The sequence below is a fragment of the Manis pentadactyla genome, chromosome 3, assembly GCF_030020395.1.
Source record: "Manis pentadactyla isolate mManPen7 chromosome 3, mManPen7.hap1, whole genome shotgun sequence".
Classification (NCBI taxonomy): domain Eukaryota; kingdom Metazoa; phylum Chordata; class Mammalia; order Pholidota; family Manidae; genus Manis; species Manis pentadactyla.
Window position 1 is genome coordinate 8136129 of NC_080021.1, and position 19844 is coordinate 8155972.

The following is a 19844-nucleotide window of genomic DNA, read 5'->3' on the forward strand; positions in this document are numbered from 1 at the left end:
GCCGCGCGCCATGACGGACGCGGCGGAGGCTGCTTTCTTTCCGCCGACGCCGCCGAGCTGCTTCTCTCGCAGCTCCCCCTGCCCCCGCCCCAGTACCCCTCCCCACGGCGCTCGCGCGTCCCCGCGTCCCCTCCCCCCGAGGCGCTCCCGGCGCGCGCGACGGATGGGCGCGGGCGCTGGCGGGTAGGGGCTGCGGCCGGCGGGCCGTTTCATCGCGCGACCCCCGACTCCTTCGCCCAACCCCTCGGCGAGAGCCCGCCAGGTGAGTGCAGCGGGGAGGGAGGGGATGTCAAGAGAGGATAGGGGAGAGCTGAGCCCCCTGCTGACCCTTCCCGGGGGCGCTGACAGGCGCTCGGACCCGGCCTCTGGGGGGCGTTGCGGGGTCCGCCTGGCAGAGGCCTTTTTTGGCGCCCCTGCCCCTCAGGGTCGGGCTCCGGAATGGTGAGGGGCTCGGGGTTGGGCGTGCGGCCGCCGGGTGGGAGTTGGCAGGGCGGCCCGGGCGGCTGACAGGCGCTGGAAGCAGGTGGGCCCTCCTCGGGGCTCGGCGAAGTGCGGTAGGGGGCGCGGGCCCGGTCAGGTGTGCGCGGGGGCCCGCTGAAGCTTTCGGGAAATGTTTGCCGGCAGTTGGCAGAAACTCTGCCCTTGGGACCAGGCGCCTCGCTTGTGCCCTTCTAGCGAAAGTGGCAGATTTTACAACAAAACTCGGGGAAGCCAGGCAGGACCGGACGGAAGGGGTAGGGACCGGGAGGACCCGTCTGGATTGGGACCAGATAATGAACAAATCTGTTTGCGGGTAGCACTGGGGCACGATGTGTGGACGTTGCCATGCCAGTGTTTGGTGTTTGTTGCCTGTGGTTATTTTAGGACTAAATGATAAAAAAAAAAAAAAGTTACTTGGAAGAGAAGGAACTGCTCGAATGGTCATGAATTCTTCCCTGTGTATGCAGGAAATGGGTAAATCTTAACATACCACCATTCCAACTGAATCTATGCCTAGTGGACTTTAAAAATAATACATCCAGAACTTAAGGCCCCTAATCAAGGTAATGTTTGATGAGTTGCAGGTGTCAAGCTCAGTGTTCCGTGGGAGAAAAATAGGACTCTTAGAGTACTTGATATGCTCGAGCAGTCGCCTTTTTGTAATAAGCGTTGGAAACCATCAAAGTGGAGTTTAGTTACACTGCCAGGGTTAAGTAATCACATTGACCCAGTGCCACCCACCAATCAGGAGCTTTCCTGAAAGTAACTTGGAAGCCAGCTGCCAGCCAGTACTCCGCTGATGGTGAATAACGAGTGCTTTGGCTGAGTTTTTTCCTCTTAAATTTTCCACTATTATAATGCATGCTGCCTATTTACTCAACGATAGAATGAATTACCCACATTTATAACTGCCCTCCACCAGATCACTTTTAAACTACCAGGTGCTAGCTCTGATATATGTTTTTTTTTTCATATTTGAAAGTTGTTTGGAAGTTTCTAATAAATACAGTAGTTTGAAATTGATAAGGATATTTTGAATGTAAATGTAATTTAAACAGGTTTTACCAAGTGGGTAATGTGTTTTAAAATTTAAATCTCATCCAGAAAAACTTCTGGTTTGTGATAGGTTAGGATTGTGACAGCTGAAGGAGTCTTACAAGTGAACAGCCAGGACATCTGGTGAATTTGATGTTAACTGGCAGGCTCAGCACATGCAAACTTGCCCCTTACTTAAGCGTTTCTGACATGTGGGTGCTGCTTCTGTTGATTATGGGCCTTTCGAAAAGTTCTGTCCACAGAGAACCCTCACTTACGAAATTGAGTCGTCGCGGCATACAACCAGGGTACCAAGGGTTTAAGTACAAAATGTAAGGGAGGATTATTCAGTTGGAGATCTTGTTAATTCTTTCTGTGCAGCAATTTCTGTACCGGGTTCTGTACCCTGACGCCACCTTTTACATCTCACTCTCATTGGCAGTTATTGACTTATGTCTGTATACAGTCCTATACTGGAGTACTTGAATGGTACAGCCTAAAACATTTCCGGTAATATATAAATAAATTTTTATTTTTATTTTTCTTCTCTTTTTAAAGGGACCTGTAGAATTGGGCAAATCAGCACTTACTCAGCATATCCCCCTCCTGTAGGTCTCATTGACCTTGGTGCCACTGTGGAGGTCATGTGTTCATGGAAATAAACAGTTCCTGACCAGTTTACTCCAGGTGATAAAGATATGTGGGGAAGTGATTTGAGATAAGCATATCTTGATATTTTAAAAATCATTTTTATTGGGCATTTTTTGTGATCATGGCTAAAAAGAGCCGTGAAAAATTGACCTCTTTTTGGAGTCATTGCTGTTTTACTTTTTAAAAATTTTCTTTTTTCCACTTTGCAATTATCGCTTATATATCCTACCACAAATGAACAGCTGGTTTTTTGGGTGACATTTTTAAAACTTGGGGATTAGGGAGAAGGGCAATAATGTTGGAATGAATTTGGCTTATGAAAGTTGTGCTCTACTTTACGAACAGTGATATTTACAATGTAAGATTACAAAACAAATTAAGTAGTGGTTAGTTATATGAGAATTCTATACATTAACAAAAAGTTTCACTGAAAGGTACCTTCAGATAATCCCTTTTATATGGTACTTATAAAATGTGATTTGATTTATGAAAAATCATTTGGCATACAACAATTCAGGAACAGATTTGGAGCATAATGTAAGGTTTATCAGTGTGTTCCTTGAGTTGTCCCTTTCCCAAAAGTGTTTGGGGCAAAGTTAATATATATGGGCTTCTTAAATTCAAAGTTGTTCCACTTATACACTGCCTATTGATGTTTTAACTGAAGGAAAAATTGCCATCTGATTTGTGCTGTACCATTTAAGGAGTACATTGAAACCTAATTAAAATTCCAAAGTTTTATGGCCAGGTTTGTCTGGAATCACATCCAAGGTGGTTTAGTTATACTGAGGTATCAAAAGCACCTTGTTGTAAGGTATTCTCACTAGGACGGTGGCCCTGCAGCATAGACCAAAAAGTGGTTATACTCAAACTTCATGAAAATCAGAATAAATAGATTTGGTCTAAAGTCCACATGCAGTGAAAACCATTACCTTGACTTTTTCTTTAGGTGCATTTTATTCTTCAGAATTAAAGGCTTGTTTTCTAAGCTATAATTCTATTTGGGTCACTTGTGAAAAATTCTGTGTTGATAAAAAAACGACTATGTACTCAAAAACTTTCAAAGGAACTTTTCTTGTTCTTTTTGTTACTGCAGTTGAGTTTATTTGGAATCACAGGATGCATTGAAGTACTTGAGGAGTTTTCAGTCTGAAATCATTTTGCTTTGGTGATGTTAAGAAAAAGGAATATGCATTAAAATGAGTAGAATTGCTTACACAGTTAGCTCAAACTTTATGTTAGGATAAGGGGGCAAGAGAGGAACTGGACATAAACTTTATTAAAAAATAATAAAATGTACTTATTTATACTGTTCATGTCTGTCTTTGGAAGACTGACCCATCTTTTCCCTCAATTTTCAAGAAGTCTTATTCTTAGAGAAGGGATTTGAAGAACAAGAGCTCATCATGCAGGTATGTAAGTGTTCAGAGTATCTTTTGAGTCTTTTAATAGTTTCTTGTTCTGATTTGTGCATTAGGTAGAAAGCAAGGAATTATTTTCATGTTGAATATGGGTGGACAGCCCAGCTTTGGGATGATGGGCACAGTTTTATTCACTCTAGCATAATTGAATATTGTCAAAATTGAGGGAACGGCTTGAATGATGCCATTGATTTGGTAGTATAGGCTCTTAGTTCCTCTATTGAGCAAATGAGTAAAAATAAAGTAACAATGTGATACTGAAAGAGATTGTTTCAGTTGTTTCTTGAATCCCAAGGGACTGTCTCAAAGAATTGCTGATAGAGCATAGTGAGGTAAAATTCATTATTTGGATTTATCATTAATGAGGGCAAGTACTTAAAAAAAAATTTTTTTAACTTGCCAAAATAAATAAGTAGACTAATACGTTTTTAGAATATTTGTGCCAAGATCTTTGAGAATAGAGATAATTATTAGGAATTTTAATTGGAACTTACAGCTGATTTATGTCCTCAATTTCATTATTTGACTTAGTATCCCTTCTAAAATACCATTTCATTTTTCTTTTCTCAATTTTCTATAAAATACAATCAGTAATACAACATATTTTGTGTAAAATTTAATTTTTAAATAATAATTTCTAGACTTCCTAAGCATAAAATACTACCTGATATTTATAGTATATGTGTAAGTCCACTATATGGGATTTAAAAGTTTTAGACCTTGTAATCTGCAGAAATTTGGGCTAAAGTTTTTAAAATAAAGGCTGAATCCAGTTTTAGTTATAGATGATTGGGTAAATTGCATTTTCTTTCACTGTTACATGTTTATATTTTCCATACCCTGTTCATGCTGGTTTATAGGGCTGGAGCATCTTATCTATAGCACCCATAGAAAGTTCACTTGTAAAAACTGCCCTATATATTCTCTCTCAGCTGTTCCATCTAGGAGAATGTTTAAATTTTAGTTATCAAATATGGTTTAATCAGAAGTTATTCTAAATAGAATGGTTATTGCAATTTTCACAGTTGAAATATAAATTTATCTTAAGATAATTTATGAATATTTTTATATTACTGTGGGGACAATTAAACTATGTATAATTTAATATTTCTAACTATTATGACCATTTGTTCTAAGTTAACTATTTGTCATTAAAATCAACATAGGTCTACAGTGTCATTAAAAAATATGTATTCGTCTGTGGAATATTTTTCAAAGAACTAGCTGTTAAATGGGCATGAGACGGAAATTTGATTCTGAACCTTCTAGTTGAATATATAGTTCAATGATACAAATATTCAATATTGGGTGTTTTGATTTATAATTTTACATATAGGATTTTTTGTATATATTTTTAGGATTACTTTCAAGTATATTTTTGTTTATAAAAAGCTTTTCTTTAAATTTTGTTCTTAATAATTATTCACTAGTCCTTAGACTTTATATTTGAAAGAAGTGGAAATGAGTCATTTACTGAGTTCTTTCCTTAAAATGTACTAATTTAGTTGGAGCATATGATGTAAGCTATGTTTAGTATAATATAGAGAGTTATCTTTATCGCAAACGTTTATAGCAAAATAGTTGGCTAGTTTTGAAAACATAGCGTAGACTACCCAGAAATGATCTGTTGAATGCTCAGTGTTGGATTGAGTTTACAGTATCATATGGAAATAGCATTTTCCTTATAATGACATTTATATTATGACTTTTTTTTGTTTTTGTTTTTTTAAATTAAGGTATCATTGATATACAATCTTAGAAAGGTTTCACATGAGCAACATTGTAGTTACTACACTCACCCATATTATGTATATCGTGACTGTTTAAGGACCATTTCTTAAACATGCCCATGAGTGAATGTATTGTACATTGGTCAAATGATATATTGAGGGATTTAATTTATATCTTATGCTTCTCTCTCCTCTTCCTACTTTTAATAGTTGTCAATGGCTGGCCTTTAGCCACATGCTATGAGAGAACTTGTAATGCATGATAAAGTTGCCTAACGTGGCATTTTCTTCTAGTGTCTTATTTGATGGAGAAAAGTGACATTGTTCTGTACCACTTTATATGTGCTACTGTTTTGAACATTTGTTTTTTATCAGCTATTTATAAAGGGGATTTTATAATAAAGGGGATTTTTTAAAATAAGAAAATTTTGAGACTCTTTAAGTGGTTATGTGCCATGCAAATGTTAGTGGGATGAGTGGGGAGGTTAAAGGTGAGGAGGAGGATTGTGGGGATAAGATTAGATTGTGTGAAGTGAGTATAATCATTTTTATAAAAAATGTCAAATAATCATATAGCTTCTCCTTCAGATTGTAACCTTGCTTTTTTATTAGCACTGCTCACTGAAAAGTCAAGAGTAGTGAATTGCCAGGAGAGGCATATGTATATCTTTAATTAGTTTTACATATTATTGCTGGGAATATATTAGATGGCTCTGAGGAAGATAAGCAATTTCACACTGATGATCATTTTCAGTAATCACATTTAGAGCTCCACATTTTAAAAGGTGGGAGAACAGATTTCAAGTCATAGGTGGAGAAGGATTTTCAGATACAAAGTCATTGTTAAAATTCTAGTATACCAATCTTGAAAAAAATTACATTATACCAATTACGGTCATACATCCCATATTTCCCAATACTTCATCAGTTTTGAATATTCTGTGGCCATAAATATACTAGTATTTTTCCAACCCAAATCCTAACCTTTAAGTTAGAAAGTGGTCACTTCAATTATGGTTTAAACTGAAGAGGGAAAAAGCTGATAATTTTTATCTTCCTTTTTCTTTATTGTAAGTTTTGTCATTAAAAAAAAACCTAGTAGTATTTGCCTAGTTCTTTAATTAAGTAGAAACTGTAACAATGAATCCTTGTACCTGAGAAGTTAGAATCCATGTTGGAGAGGCCCTAAGTAAATAGAGCATAGTTGTGTTGATATGTTAATTTTCTTTCAAAGCAGTGGTTTTGAAACTGTATCTGTAAAGGGTTCTGGAAGAAGTCAAGCAGGTTCATTCCAATTTCAACCAGTGTTGTTTTACTTTGATCAGTTTTAAGTGTGCAAGTTTGTGTAAGATTTCATTTGAGTCAGAGTTCTGTTTAAAGTAAGAAGTGTGATAATCACTATTGTTAGCATATTTGATCATCCCACTGTTGTGCTTAAATCCTCGCAGTGGTTGGGTCTTTTTATCATGACTTAATATAACTTTTCTTTAGCTCTGGCTTCCTTCTTCATGTCTGATGATCAGTGTTTCACTTGCTTTCCATGTAAACCCTGTACTCTAGTCTTACTTAAATTGCTTAATAGTTCCTGAAAGGAAGATGTCCTTGTACATCCCCATGCCTTTTCATGTGGGACTCCATCACTCTTGCCAGGCAAGGTGGAACTCTGTTGCCTTGGAACCTTTAGTCGTAGCACCTTTAAAAGCACTCATTTCATTGTTTTGTAACTGGCCTCACTTGACAGCAGAGACCATCTGATTTATCTTTGTATCTATACTATACTTGATATTTATTAAGTATTCAAAAGTCTGTTGAATAATTGCATTGAGAATTTGAGAAGTAGTAGAATTACTTTAATACGTATTCACTTGAATAAAACATCCTAGGTCCAGTCTGTGGAAAGTATTTTTACTGACATAGTGTGAAGCATTCACTAAGTATATAAAAGGCACCCAGTTGTATTTATCATGAACTATGATAAAGCCAAAGGATATATTATTTGGAAAAATTAGATTAAGTACTGGTGGGTTAAGTGAAGTGATGTAATAGATTCAGTTATGTAATCCCAAAAGTTGGTTGTGAAAGCATTTTAATAATAATTCTGTACAGTCTTGACTGCCAGTGAAAAATGTCTTCATATGCGATTAAAGCTAATAGACTTAAAAAGACCTTCAAATGTCCAAACATATAATATAGCAATAGCCTTCCCTGAAGGTTAAAGAATGGGCCCTGGGGCTGCCTTGCCTGAACTCGTATCCCTTTCCTGCCTGTCAATATTATGTGATCTTGTGCAAGTTTTTTAACCATTCTGGGTCTCCTCTTTCTTATCTGTAAAAATGAGGGTGTTGATAATACTACTTACTCTTTGTGGCCATGATGAGGGGTATACCTGATGTTGAGCACTTAAAAGAATGCCAGGCACACAGAAAACACTCAATAAATGTTAGCGATAATTAATTTCTAGTGACTTATTTAAACAAATAAGTGTTTATTGTGCATCATTTCCATCATTGAAAAATAATTGCTTTAATACATGAGCATCTAATTTAAAAGAAACTTCACATTTTTAGTTAGTTACTATTTCTTTAAACTGACCACTATGTTATCTCGGTACTGACTCATTCTCCCATCTCCCAGTGGAATATAGACTGTTTCTGTCAGATGGGTTGACATGGGAGATTCTGAAACTATGTTCTGATTTTTGCAGCAGAGCATTGTGTTCCCATGACCTGTGCGATTCTTGCTAGTGCCCACAAGAGAGGAGGGAGAGAAATAGCGAGTAGGAATCTGGTGACAAGTTCTTAAACAAGCCTTAACCTGTTCCAAATGAGTCCTATCCTTCATGTTCCGTAGTAGAGGATAGGTGTTCATTTATTTTCCTTTTTATATTTCCTTTACATTTTTTGGCTTGTTTTAAATTTCCTTTACTTTTAAAAGAACAGATTTTTAAAAATATAAATTTACATTTATTCCATAAAGGCACAAACAAAATTAATCAGCCAGTGAACCTGTTTTTTAAACTCATTTTTTGCCTGCAGTGAGAGAAATAAGTTGGGTGTAATTTGTGACAGTACTAGGAAAATCCTGTGTACTGTGAAACCCTGTTAAATGTGCCCATTTTGGATGCAAAATAAAATGCAGGGGAAGAAGAAATTTGTATTCCAAGATATTTCATACAGAGTGGTTATTCTTTCTTATTATAATAAGTAATTACAACACTTGTTTAATATTAGCATACTTTTGCTTAAGTGCCATTGTAGGCACTTTTAAAATATACATTACACCTGCCTGGAAATTATAGGAGTTACGTCATACTAGGAAAAACAACTTCTAGAATAAATACAATTTTGATTAAGCCTATTTCCTCTGTACAACCAAGATACTATGTCTGTGTTTAATGTTATCTAACTTAAAATTACAAGCCAAACAACTTCTTACATTACTTCTTACCTCAGTTCTTGTTCCTTGTTGTTATTATTAGCATTGATATGCCTCAAAAATGTTTGCTTACATAGAGAAGTGAGTGAGATTTGTATAACACCCACTCTGGTCTCTTCCGTGGCATCCCCAGCCATGCTGTCATCCACCCTTCCTTGTTTTGGACAGTTTCTAATTGTTAACAGTAACTTCCCATTGAGCTAGATCTATGTCCGCTCTAACTTTCACTTGATCATCATGCAATCTAGGGCTACATATGAGAAGCTTATCCTTTTTACACACAATAACTCTTAAAATATTTAAAAATGACTGTTAAGTCCTACTTGAGTCCTTTTTACCACAGTAAGGGAAAACCGTAATCCTTGAACTATATGCACAGGACGTGGTTTACAGTCCTTCTCTATCCACATTGCTGAACTCATGACAAAGTCTGTCAGCATACCTCTTAAAATACAGTGCCTAGAACTGAACTGGCTACTTCAGATGTGGTCTTACCATTTCTGAACACAATGGAGCTATTATCTGGATATTGTACTTGTATTAATGCAGCCTGAAATTTGCATTACATTTTTTGGCAGCCACATTACCCTTTGATCATATTGATGTTATGCTCAACTAGAACTTTATCTCTTTCTCATATGAATTGCTTGAAGTCTAATCTTTCTCATTTATTTGCCAGTTGATGCTTTGAAAGTAAATGCAAGACTATGTATTGCACTACTGTAAAAATTTAAGTATGTCCTTACCACATTTCATCGCATTTGACTATCTGGTGATATGAAGTAACATTTGTACAAAATAGCACAGTTCCAAGATGCTTTCACTTGTATTTTTCTTTAATCTCTACATCCCTCCAAGAATCAGAGAGAAAAATGCCTTTCTCCTAAGTCAGGAATTGACAGATAATGTACTTTGTCACAGATTTTTTGATTCTGGATCCCATGCTCATCTTACCACTGTTCACTTAGTAGGCACTTACCTTGTCCTTTATTATTGTGTGGCCGGCACTGTGGTGCTGGTGCTTCAGTTACAAGGCAGGTTACAGTCTCTGCCCTGAGACTATATGGCCTCGTGTATAAAGAATTACTGCCAGTTACTGAGCACTTTCAACTGGGGAAGCATTGTGGTAGATTGTATATGGTTCAGTATTTGTTGCTTTTCTCTACTAGGGTCCTCTCTGTAGTAGGATTATATTTCCCAGTCTGTTAACATTAGGTTTGGATACTTGGCTCCACTTAACCAATAAAATGTTAGAGGAAGTGACATGTCCCATGTTTGAGCAGATGTTTTAAATTCCATCTAATGGTTCTGCAGGTGGGCCTTTTCCCTCTGTCATGGAACCAGCATGCCTTAGAACTGGTCCCAGAGTGATGGAACCTTCAGACTGGGTCCCAGAATGATGGAGCAGAGCTGAAGCTGATCCAAGATAGACAATCAGTGTAAGTGAGACGTAAACCCTTGTGTGGTGGATGCTGTGATTTTGGAGTCATTTTTTTTATATTATAGCATAATACAGCTCAACAGAATGTGATACTGACATTATTCAGGGTGCATTGTGAAGATAAATAACTTTAGGCTTTATCCTCAAGAAGTGTGCAGTCTTGGTAGATGCATTAAATTTCCAGATTGTTGGTCGTTGGGGAAGAGGAGAGTATAATAATGTATGAAAAGGTCTTTGAAATTGAGGATCTTTCCTGACCTTCGGCTCACCCCTAAGCTGAATTAGTCAATATGTTTTAAATCCTGGGCCTGTGATTCAGCTATTCACTGTTACAACTTCTTACCATCCAAAGTTTGATAAGCCTGTTTTCTATATCTTCATTCAAATCACCTTTTGTAAAAGTCCTATTTAACAAGATGGACTTCTACAGAACAGTCATCAGAAACTTCATAAATCTATTAATCAGCATTCACTGGGTAACCTAAGAATCTGCCTAGTTGTACTATTTCTCCAATGTATCCAGAAAAATATCATGAGGTCCTAGGTTCTGTGTGAATTTTGTGAGTATTCAAATTTCCCATTGCCACAGCTGTGTGTACATCTCACTTTAAATGGGGATTTTAGAGAGAGACAGTCCAGGCTGGGGTTATGTGAGGAATTTCAGTACTCTTAGATGCCAAAGAATACATAGCCAATGCTCCAGGGGAGCTCTTGAAACCTTTGAAGTAATTACATGTAAGATTTTATATAAATATACATTGTTCTGGGCCATGGCTTTCATCAGATTATCAAAGGGAATCATGACTCCTCTGGTAGGTGACAACCTGGTTGTAGAGTGAGAACAGAAATGGAACAAGGATGTGGAGAGCACCAGTATTTAAGGGACCAGTGGACCAAGAACCAGACAGTAAACCTGAAAAGTAATTGGAAAGGGTTGAGGACCAGAGCAAATATAATGTTAGAGAAGCCAGTTCCTTATTAATCAGGTTTTTTTTTAAATCTATTCTGGAATTTTGCATGAATTCTGCATCCATTCTCATGGCTTTTCTTTATGATTCCTTGAAAATTACCAAATTTGCAGAATATATTTAATGTCTTAGGATATGATTTTTCTTCAACTATAAAATGAATGTAAAGCAATTTCTTCTTTTGTTGCCTGCTTCCTGTTTTGGACTTCAGTTTCTTTTTCCTTTTTTCCCCCTTAATCCTTATTTACCCTTCCCAGATTAAAGATCATTGTTCTGGCTTAAAAGGCTAACTCAAGATAGGAGTGAAACAGTTCTTCAGGTTATCTGTTGGCAATTGATCCCAAATGAGTAAGTTGGCCTCTTTTTGTTGGGAAGACGTTTTTAAACCTTTCTAAAATTTTCCTTAACACTTCTGACAAATCTCTGCTCTTTTTTAAACAACTTACTGAAATATAATTGTTACACAGTAAATTGCACATATTGAAAGTGTACAGTTTGATAAGCTTTGACATATATGTATACCCATAAAACCATCACCACAGTCAAGACATTGAACATTATCTTGTGCCCCCAAAAGTTTTCTGGTCTCTTGGTAATCCCCTCCATTGTTCCCCAGGCAACCACTATTTGTTCTCCTTTTTAGTCAACATGTCCTAGAATACAGTACACATACTTTTTTAGACTGACTTTTTTCACCCAGCATGATTATTTTATGATTTATCTGTGTTGTAGCATGTACCAGTAGTTTATACCTTTTTATTGCTAACTGGTATTTCATTGTATGGATATACTGTAGTTTCTGTATCAGTTCACCTCTTGATAGTCATTGAGTTGTTTCTAGCTTTTGACTTTACTGATAAAGCTGCTGTGAATATCCATGTACACATCTGTATGGACATGTGCCCTCATTTCTCTTGAGTAGATGCCTAGGAATAGAGTAGCAGGATCATATGGTTGGTGTGTGTGTGTGTGTGTGTGTGTGTGTGTGTGTGTGTGTAGAATGAGTGAGAGAGTTTAAGAAATTGGCCAACAGGATTGTGGGGATTAGCAAGTTAGAAATCCTTAGGGTAGTACAGCAGACTGGAGCTAAAGGAGAATTGATGTTGCACAAAGTCTGTAGGGCAGGCCAACAGTTTGGAAACCCAGGCAAGATTTCTGTTCCTATCTTGAGACAGAATTCCTTCTAACATCAGGAAACCTCAGTTTTTTTGCTTTGAAGGGCGTCAGCTTATTGCATGTGGCCCACCCACATTCTGGAGGGTAATATTTACTTAGCATCAGTTGATTGTAATGTCAGTCACATCTGCAGAGCACTGTCACAGCAGCATCTAGACTAGTGTTTGACCAGACTGGTCACAAAGCCTAGCCAAGTTGTTGCATAAAATTTAACCATCACAGTGCCTAAGTATTTCCTATTTTTAATGCAATTATAAATGATAACATATTTTTAAAGTTCAGTTTCTGATTGTTGCTAGTTTGTTTTTTCTTGCTTTTAACTGTAGCCTTTTCACTATTCTTAAACAGTTGAATAGCAGTCTTTTCATTCTAGGTTAGGATTACATTCCATCTTTTTAGGCATATCCTTTAAAAATATGGATTATTTTAGATACTTCCTAATATCATTACCTAACCTCTCAATCATTAGACTCATCTAACAGAAATGGCAATTTAATTTTAAGAATCTTGTCTCCCCCATTCGAGTCTTCCTCCTTTTAATTTTTTTCTTCATGGGATTAAAATAATTCTTAAATAATTTAGAGATTAAAAATTTTGGTGGATTTATTGTCTAGAACCTAAATAATAGAGTGGAAGTGTTAATACCCAAAAAGGAAATAGAAAGTTTGGGAGAAAATATACAAGTTCATATTTTAGGTATCACCTTTATGCCATTCTCTTTCTTTGGTCTAGTCATCTAACTTTTTTGAGCCTCAGTTCCTCATCTGTAAAATGGAGTAATAGTATCCATTTTGCAGAGCCATCATGAAGTTAAATGGGATGCTCAGTGTGGAGAGCTTGTAATAGTGTTTTAAACAGAATAGCTCCTATTACTATTGTTATTTTATTCAACAAATGTTTAATACTTACTATTTGCATTTTTTTCATGAATGCTAGAATAAGTTTGTCTTTCCCCAAAAAAGCCTACAGACACTATTCATGCTCTGGAATTACAGGAGTAAAAAAGATAGACCAGGCTTCTGCTCCATAAAGCTTCCATCCTGGCAAGTTATGACAAGGGTGGCAGGCGGTAAACAAAGGATTAAACAGACTAGGTAATCTCAAGTTGTCATAAGAACTGTGAAGGAAAAAAGGGAGATGTGATAAGTGTGGGATGAGAGCCCACCTCTGACTTGATTTAGGCAGGGAGGACCTCTTTGAGGAGGTGATGTTGGATAGAGACCCTGTAAAGATTTGAAGGAATGAAGCATGTGAGGATCTATGTGAAAACTTGACTGGCAGAGAGAAGAGAAAGCACAAAGCCCCTAAAGTGGGAAAGATCTGGCAAATTGGAGGAATTGAGGGAAGCCTGGAGACGCTGGTGGAGAACAGTAGGAAATCAGAGAGGACCAGCTTGTGTAGTGTCTTACAGGCCACAGTAAGGATATTGGAATTTATTATTCTAAGTGCAGAGAAGCCACTGGAGGGTTTTAAGAAAGAAAAGGCCATGCTCATTAGATGGACATGTTGCCATGGACCTTTGGAAACAGGAACCTACCTTTATGACGTCGGTAAGCTTAATACTTCCATGTGACTTGGATTTCTGGTTGCCCAAGAAACATTTCTCTCTTATTTTCCCTGATAGAAAAGCCCTAGCCATACTGTCAGTGCCAAGTATGGGTTATCTAAAGAAAATACTATTTTATGTCCTTTAAATTTTACTAAGACTTGTTAATGTCCTTGTGTGTATTTTCAAAAACAGTGTTCTGTGGATTTTTTTCCTTTTATAAGTGCATGTGCAATTGACTGGCATAGCAGTAAGGAACACAACTCTGGTTTCAGATGTGAGCATAATTATTGACCACATAGAAGCATTCAGTAAATACTAACAAGTCTTTATATGATTCATTCATGGCAGTATTGAGCTAAATGGACCTTAAGAATTTAGTCTTAATTCCTTCCTTTTAGAGAAGAGGCAAGTTAGAGCCAAAGAGGTTAAATGGCTCATGTTATATAAACATAAAAAATACAATAACCCTTGTTTTTATTATCCTCCCAGTTGTAGGATGAGAGGTTCTTGAGACAAAATAAGGAACCAGTGACATCAGTTTGCTGTATATTTGCTGCCTTCTCCATCACTTATTTATTTTACACCTATGCTATTTACACTTATCCCTGGACTGAGGATTTGGGATGAGTCAGTCTTCATTGCTTAGTGTGAAAACAGACAAGTGAACAGTTGCCATGTAAGTCAAATGCCATGATAAAGGCAAGCTTAATGTGTTGTGGGAGTATGTGATGGGTGTGTCTGTTAGGTGGCTCTAAATTCAGTGTCTGGTTACCTACAGAGTTGGATGTGGTTGGCTCCTTGTGTAATATGCATTATATTGCCTCAGCTATGTGGCCTTTCCTATGCTTTTTTGCCTCCCAGCCATAGCCCTGGACTAAACATAAGCCAATTTGAAGGCCAAACTTCAGGCCCTGTCTGACCAGTAAGACTTGTCTTGACAACCTTGCTCTCTATCCCTCACTTGAGAGCCCTGAGGCCTCAGTATGTACCCACGGTCACTGATGGTCACTGATAGCCACCATGATGGCAGGATGTCTTATTTTAAATAGAAACCCATGTAGAGGCTAATTTAAGAATAGTTGATGTATTCCTCCTCTCAGGTGATGCAGATTTTATTAATTCCTGATTTTTGAAAAACTCTTAAAGGAAACCAAGAAAGACTTCTTTTTATTTTGGCTCATTTGCCTTTTTACTATATTTTATTTTGGGGGTGTGGCCATTCCTAAGAAGCTAGCACATGAAGTTCATTGTTTTGTGTTATAATGTGTCTTGTCTGAATCTTAAAATAAGGCACCAAAAATGAATTCAGACCACAGGTAGATAGTAGCACTGCTGTAATTAAGAAGAAACACGAATTTCCTTTTAAGCCTTTCTCTTTCAAGAGCTTATAATTTTCTGTATAACCCAAACTTTATACCCTGGTCAGGTATGTTTTATTTTTGCTTTTGATTCTTTGTTAAAAAGTTTGATTAAAGAGGGAAGATAGTAACTTTTTGTCTCCCACACAAAAAATGTTCATTTTCAGTGGAGAGAGGGCAGGGTGGGGTGTTTTTTTTTTTTGTAAGATTCAATTCCATACACCTGAGCCTGCCTTAGTTTGAAGAACAGTATCAATAGTTTTCATTTATAAAGAGTATCTTTGACATTGTGTATGTGTGTATAAAATCAAACCCCACAAATATGGCATAGATTGTCATAAATATTGATCATTTCCTGATGGCTATATTATATTATAATTGCACAGAGTATTAGATGACAGTCAAACAGGTGATCTGGCCTCCTCATCTCTTGGGTCATATGGAGATATAAGTATCCATCTCCATTATTTCTCTCCTGGGCCTTACAAGGAAGAGAGCTAGAGTGTTAGAAGTGTGAACTGAGAAAATTGGATTTGAGTTAGCCACCTAGAAAATGATAAAACCAAATAGTGTGCGAATAACTGTTCCCCCCCTTTATTTTGTGCAGATTGAGGAACTGAACTACAGAAGTATTTTGTATGGAAGATGAATAAGTTATCCACCATGAATGATTTTAGCTTGTATAGAGAACATCTCCAGCTCTACTAAATATAAAACTGTCAGTTCTCTGAAGGTCTCTGCAGTAATTACTTATCCCTCTCAGTTGACAGTGGAGGCGTGTAGCACAGGTGGGAGCAAACTCTGGAGCCAGCTGTGGGGGTCAAAGCAGCCCAGTCCACCAGGGGTTGGGTGGTCCTGGGCAGACTCCCTTCTGTCTCATATTCCCTATTTGCAGAAAAAGGATACTATAGCTACCTGACAAGGCCGTTAGGGGGATTAAATGAGTTAATATATGGGATGCACTTGGAACACCACCTCAAACACAGTCAGCACTAGGTAACTTAACAATTCTTATTAGTGTTGCACATCTATAATACATCTTAAGTGACTGGCTTTATTGATGAGGTTTTCATAGAAAATTTGGCATTTGAACTGGGCCTTGAAGGATAAGCAGGATTTACAAAAATGAAACATAAAGAATTGAAGAAGGAAAAACTGTGAACAAACTTGCCAAAAAGAGGTGAAGAATATCTTTCCCTTGTGTCCTCCTTCCATTAATTGCCTGCTAGCTATGTGCCATCCACTGAGCTCAGCATTTGCTGAACCTTACAGTAACTTAGTCAGCCCTCACAATAACCCGACAAGATTGTTATTTTAAATCCTCATTTTTTCAGATAGGAGAGTAGCCACAGAAAAGTAAAGTCACTTTTTCCAAAGTCCCAATGTTAAATGGTAGCCTAGTTCTGTCTATAAAGCTCAGGTTCTTAATTATTGTCCAGCTCTTCCCTCATAAGCGTAGACTAGCAGATGATTCCAAACAAATACTTAAGAGTGACTGCTCTGTGGTTGGAGTTGTAAACATTAGTAGAATTATGATATTAGGGATGCATGTGATGACTTTGTCACACTGAGAGACAGAGACTATGGATACTGTGCATACTAGTCATTTCAAAAGACTGAAGAGCTGTGTGCATGCCAGTGCTTGCTGAATTGTTTCCCCTGTCCTTCTAGCAGTATGGAAATACTTGTTTCTAAACTGAGAATGACGGTATTTTCATTGTTGAATTTTTTATTATTTTTCTTATTAGAAATTATGCAAATTTTCCCAGTGGCATCTTGATTGACACCTTGAACTTAAGTGCTTTTCACACACTTTTGTTGCCCCAAATTTCCTTCTGTGAGTCCCTGTCCTGTTTCCTCCATCAGAAACTCTGCTTCCTGCTCTTCGCGTTTATGGTTCAGGTCTGTGGGGTGGATTAGAATGTAATTAGGATGATCTCAATTCTACTGCTGTCTATTCCTTCTACATCCAGCTATTTATCACTCTTTCTTTCTTTTGAAATGTTGAGGAAATTAATAATTCCATCCTCATACTTTTTCTTCTGAAATATCTCACTGGCTTTGATTTAAATTTTAAATTGTCCTGTTCCCATGTACTTCTTCCTTCCATTAATTAGCTCACAGCTGTTTTTTTGCCTCTGTATTTTTATTACTTTTTCTTTACTATCTAAAGCACCCTTTTCCAGAAGATAAGCCAACAACTCAGGTGCTAACCTTTATAAAACTAGAATCAGACTCAAATGAACTAGACTCTTGGTAACTAGGATCTTTTCCTAAATTTCTATCCTTCTCTTTGCTTTTAAGAAAAAAGAACATTCTATGACAACAAATAAATACCAGAGATTTAGCCAAAAATTAAAAAATAAAAGCTGAAACATTCAGGATTTGTCAATAAACTGTTAACACCTGCTATAAAGGCTATGAGAAGCTATGAAGATTTTAACTTTAAGTAAATCTCATACGTATACTTTTTTTTTAAACCACCCCTATCATCACAAAGCAGGCCCCATGACCCAGACTGCTGCAGCAGCCTTATAGCCAGTTGCTTGTCCTTCTCCTCCACCTGTTTCACACTGTCATCTAGCTCACCGCCAGTTTGATCTCAGTTAAACAGGGATCTAATCTTCCTTTGTGTCTTAAAAATCTTCACTGCCTTTCTAAATCTCTTTCACCACTTCCGTCCAACCTTGCAGCCTCCTTTAGACTGTAAGCTCCAAGAGCCTAGGTATCTGTCCAGTGTTACGCACCACTCTCTCCACACCTGGATCAGTGAAACAGCTGTTCATTCCATAAACACTCGAGGCCAGGGTTTCCCAAAAGGTGTGTCTCCAATAGGTTACAGGATTTTGAGAAACACCAGTGGGTGCCTTCCACCTTTGAGGTGGTCAAGTGGAACCCAGCTCCTCCAGGTCTGAGAGATATTGGAGTCTCAGGTCTCTGCATAATGGTAGGTGATGTGCTGAGTACAGGTCTGCATATGCCTACATGAGCAGCCCTCTTCAGAGTGTGCCGCCACCTACCAGGGATGAGGCACCCTGGAGCTAGTGGAGAATTTGTGTTCCAGGTGCCTGAAAAGCGGCACAGCCAAAGGTGCTGACCTCAGATGTCAGGGTAGGAAACAGTAGAGGCCAGTCAGGGATTCCCAACTCTAGGTAGATACCTCAGATCTGTCTGTACTTATGCTAGGTACATTTGGTTCATTTGTGACTGATATTCCCAGTCGGTGGCATTCAAGTTAGCTATAAGCTGACCAGTCTAACACTGTATGTTCAAATTAAAAATAATTTGCAAATGCACAGATATGAACTTGATATAAAATGTTCATGTCACTTTGAAATCTATTCATATATCCCAAGAATTTTTTTATAGTACTTGGCCAATTAAAGAGAAGAACTTTTGGATCATTAAATATAATTTTAACTGCTATAACCATTTGACTGACTAAAAAAATATTTTTTTCATTAAGCAAATTAAGTATAAGTGTGAGTATAACTTAATTTGTACAGTAGTTTATTCTTAAAATGCTTTTTAAGTTAGCGTTCTAGTCCCAACATACTTAAAATTCATTGGAGGAACAACTCTGGCTTTTGTTATAAAATGTTATAAAATTATATAAAAATATAATTAAAATCAATTCTGTCTTTTATAGCTTTAGAGCTTAAAGATTTTCTTAAATGAAAAAGTAAAGTAAAAACAAAGAGTAGTGTTTCTAATAGTATTGTCATTACATAGTCACTTGTGGGTGGGCCCAGTTAGCCTGTTTGGTGCAAATGAAGCCAGTGTTGATTTTTTTTTTTTGCCCAGGTTAATTAATGCTGTGTCAGATAGAATGCTGTAGAACTCCTGTATTCACATAGGCAATGACCCTCTTGGTTGTCAGGTCTTCCAGATGCAGGTTCTTGCTTTAGGATGGAAGTTTTCCAGAGAATATGGGTACAAACTTGTAAACACTGTTAATATGTATAAGGGCCTATTGTTTCAAATATGTTTTATACTCACATAATTTTATTTAATCTTCACAACCACTCAGTTATTTTTAATTCCATGTTACAGTGTTTTCTTCTTTTACAAACTGGGAAATTGATTTTGAGTAGGTAAGTGACGTACTCAAGGTCACATAGCTAGTGCATTAGTAGAAGTACAAGGATTTGATGGACAGATGTGATCTTTTCAAGGAAACAATGTAAATAGACTTTATGAAAGATAATTTAATAGGAGAGTTGTTTATACTTCTTAGAAAAGGATTCTTTTTCTTAACTATAGCATTAAGTAGATTTCTTACTAAAAAACTTGAAAGCAGTATTTAAAACTAAACAGATACAATAGAACAAAAAGGCATCCTACAGTATGGGAGAATATATTCATAAACGACAGATCCGATAAAGGGTTGACATCCAAAATATATAAAGAGTTCACCCACCTCAGACAAAAAGCAAATAATCCAATTAAAAAATGGGCACAGGATCTGAACAGACACTTCTCCAAAGAAGAAATTCAGATGGCCAACAGACACATGAGAAGATGCTCCACATCGCTTGTCATCAGAGAAATGCAAATTAAAACCACAATGAGATATCACCTCACACCAGTAAGGATGGCC

At 37.2% G+C, this 19844-nt stretch overlaps 1 protein-coding gene across 5 annotated transcripts in view; it reads left to right on the forward strand.

Annotated features, from left to right (window-relative positions):
* The first annotated feature begins 123 nt into the window (after positions 1–123).
* ZFAT (zinc finger and AT-hook domain containing) overlaps positions 124–19844 on the forward strand; it is a 317588-nt gene continuing 297867 nt past the window's right edge. For 3 of the 5 annotated variants that reach the window (XM_057497719.1, XM_057497722.1, XM_036890560.2), the window contains exon 1: positions 138–262. The gene's annotated coding sequence lies outside the window, so the exon portion shown is untranslated. Of the gene's footprint in view, positions 263–2073; positions 2203–19844 lie in introns of all 5 variants that reach the window. The other 2 variants (XM_057497721.1, XM_036890562.2) reach the window with 2 other exon arrangements.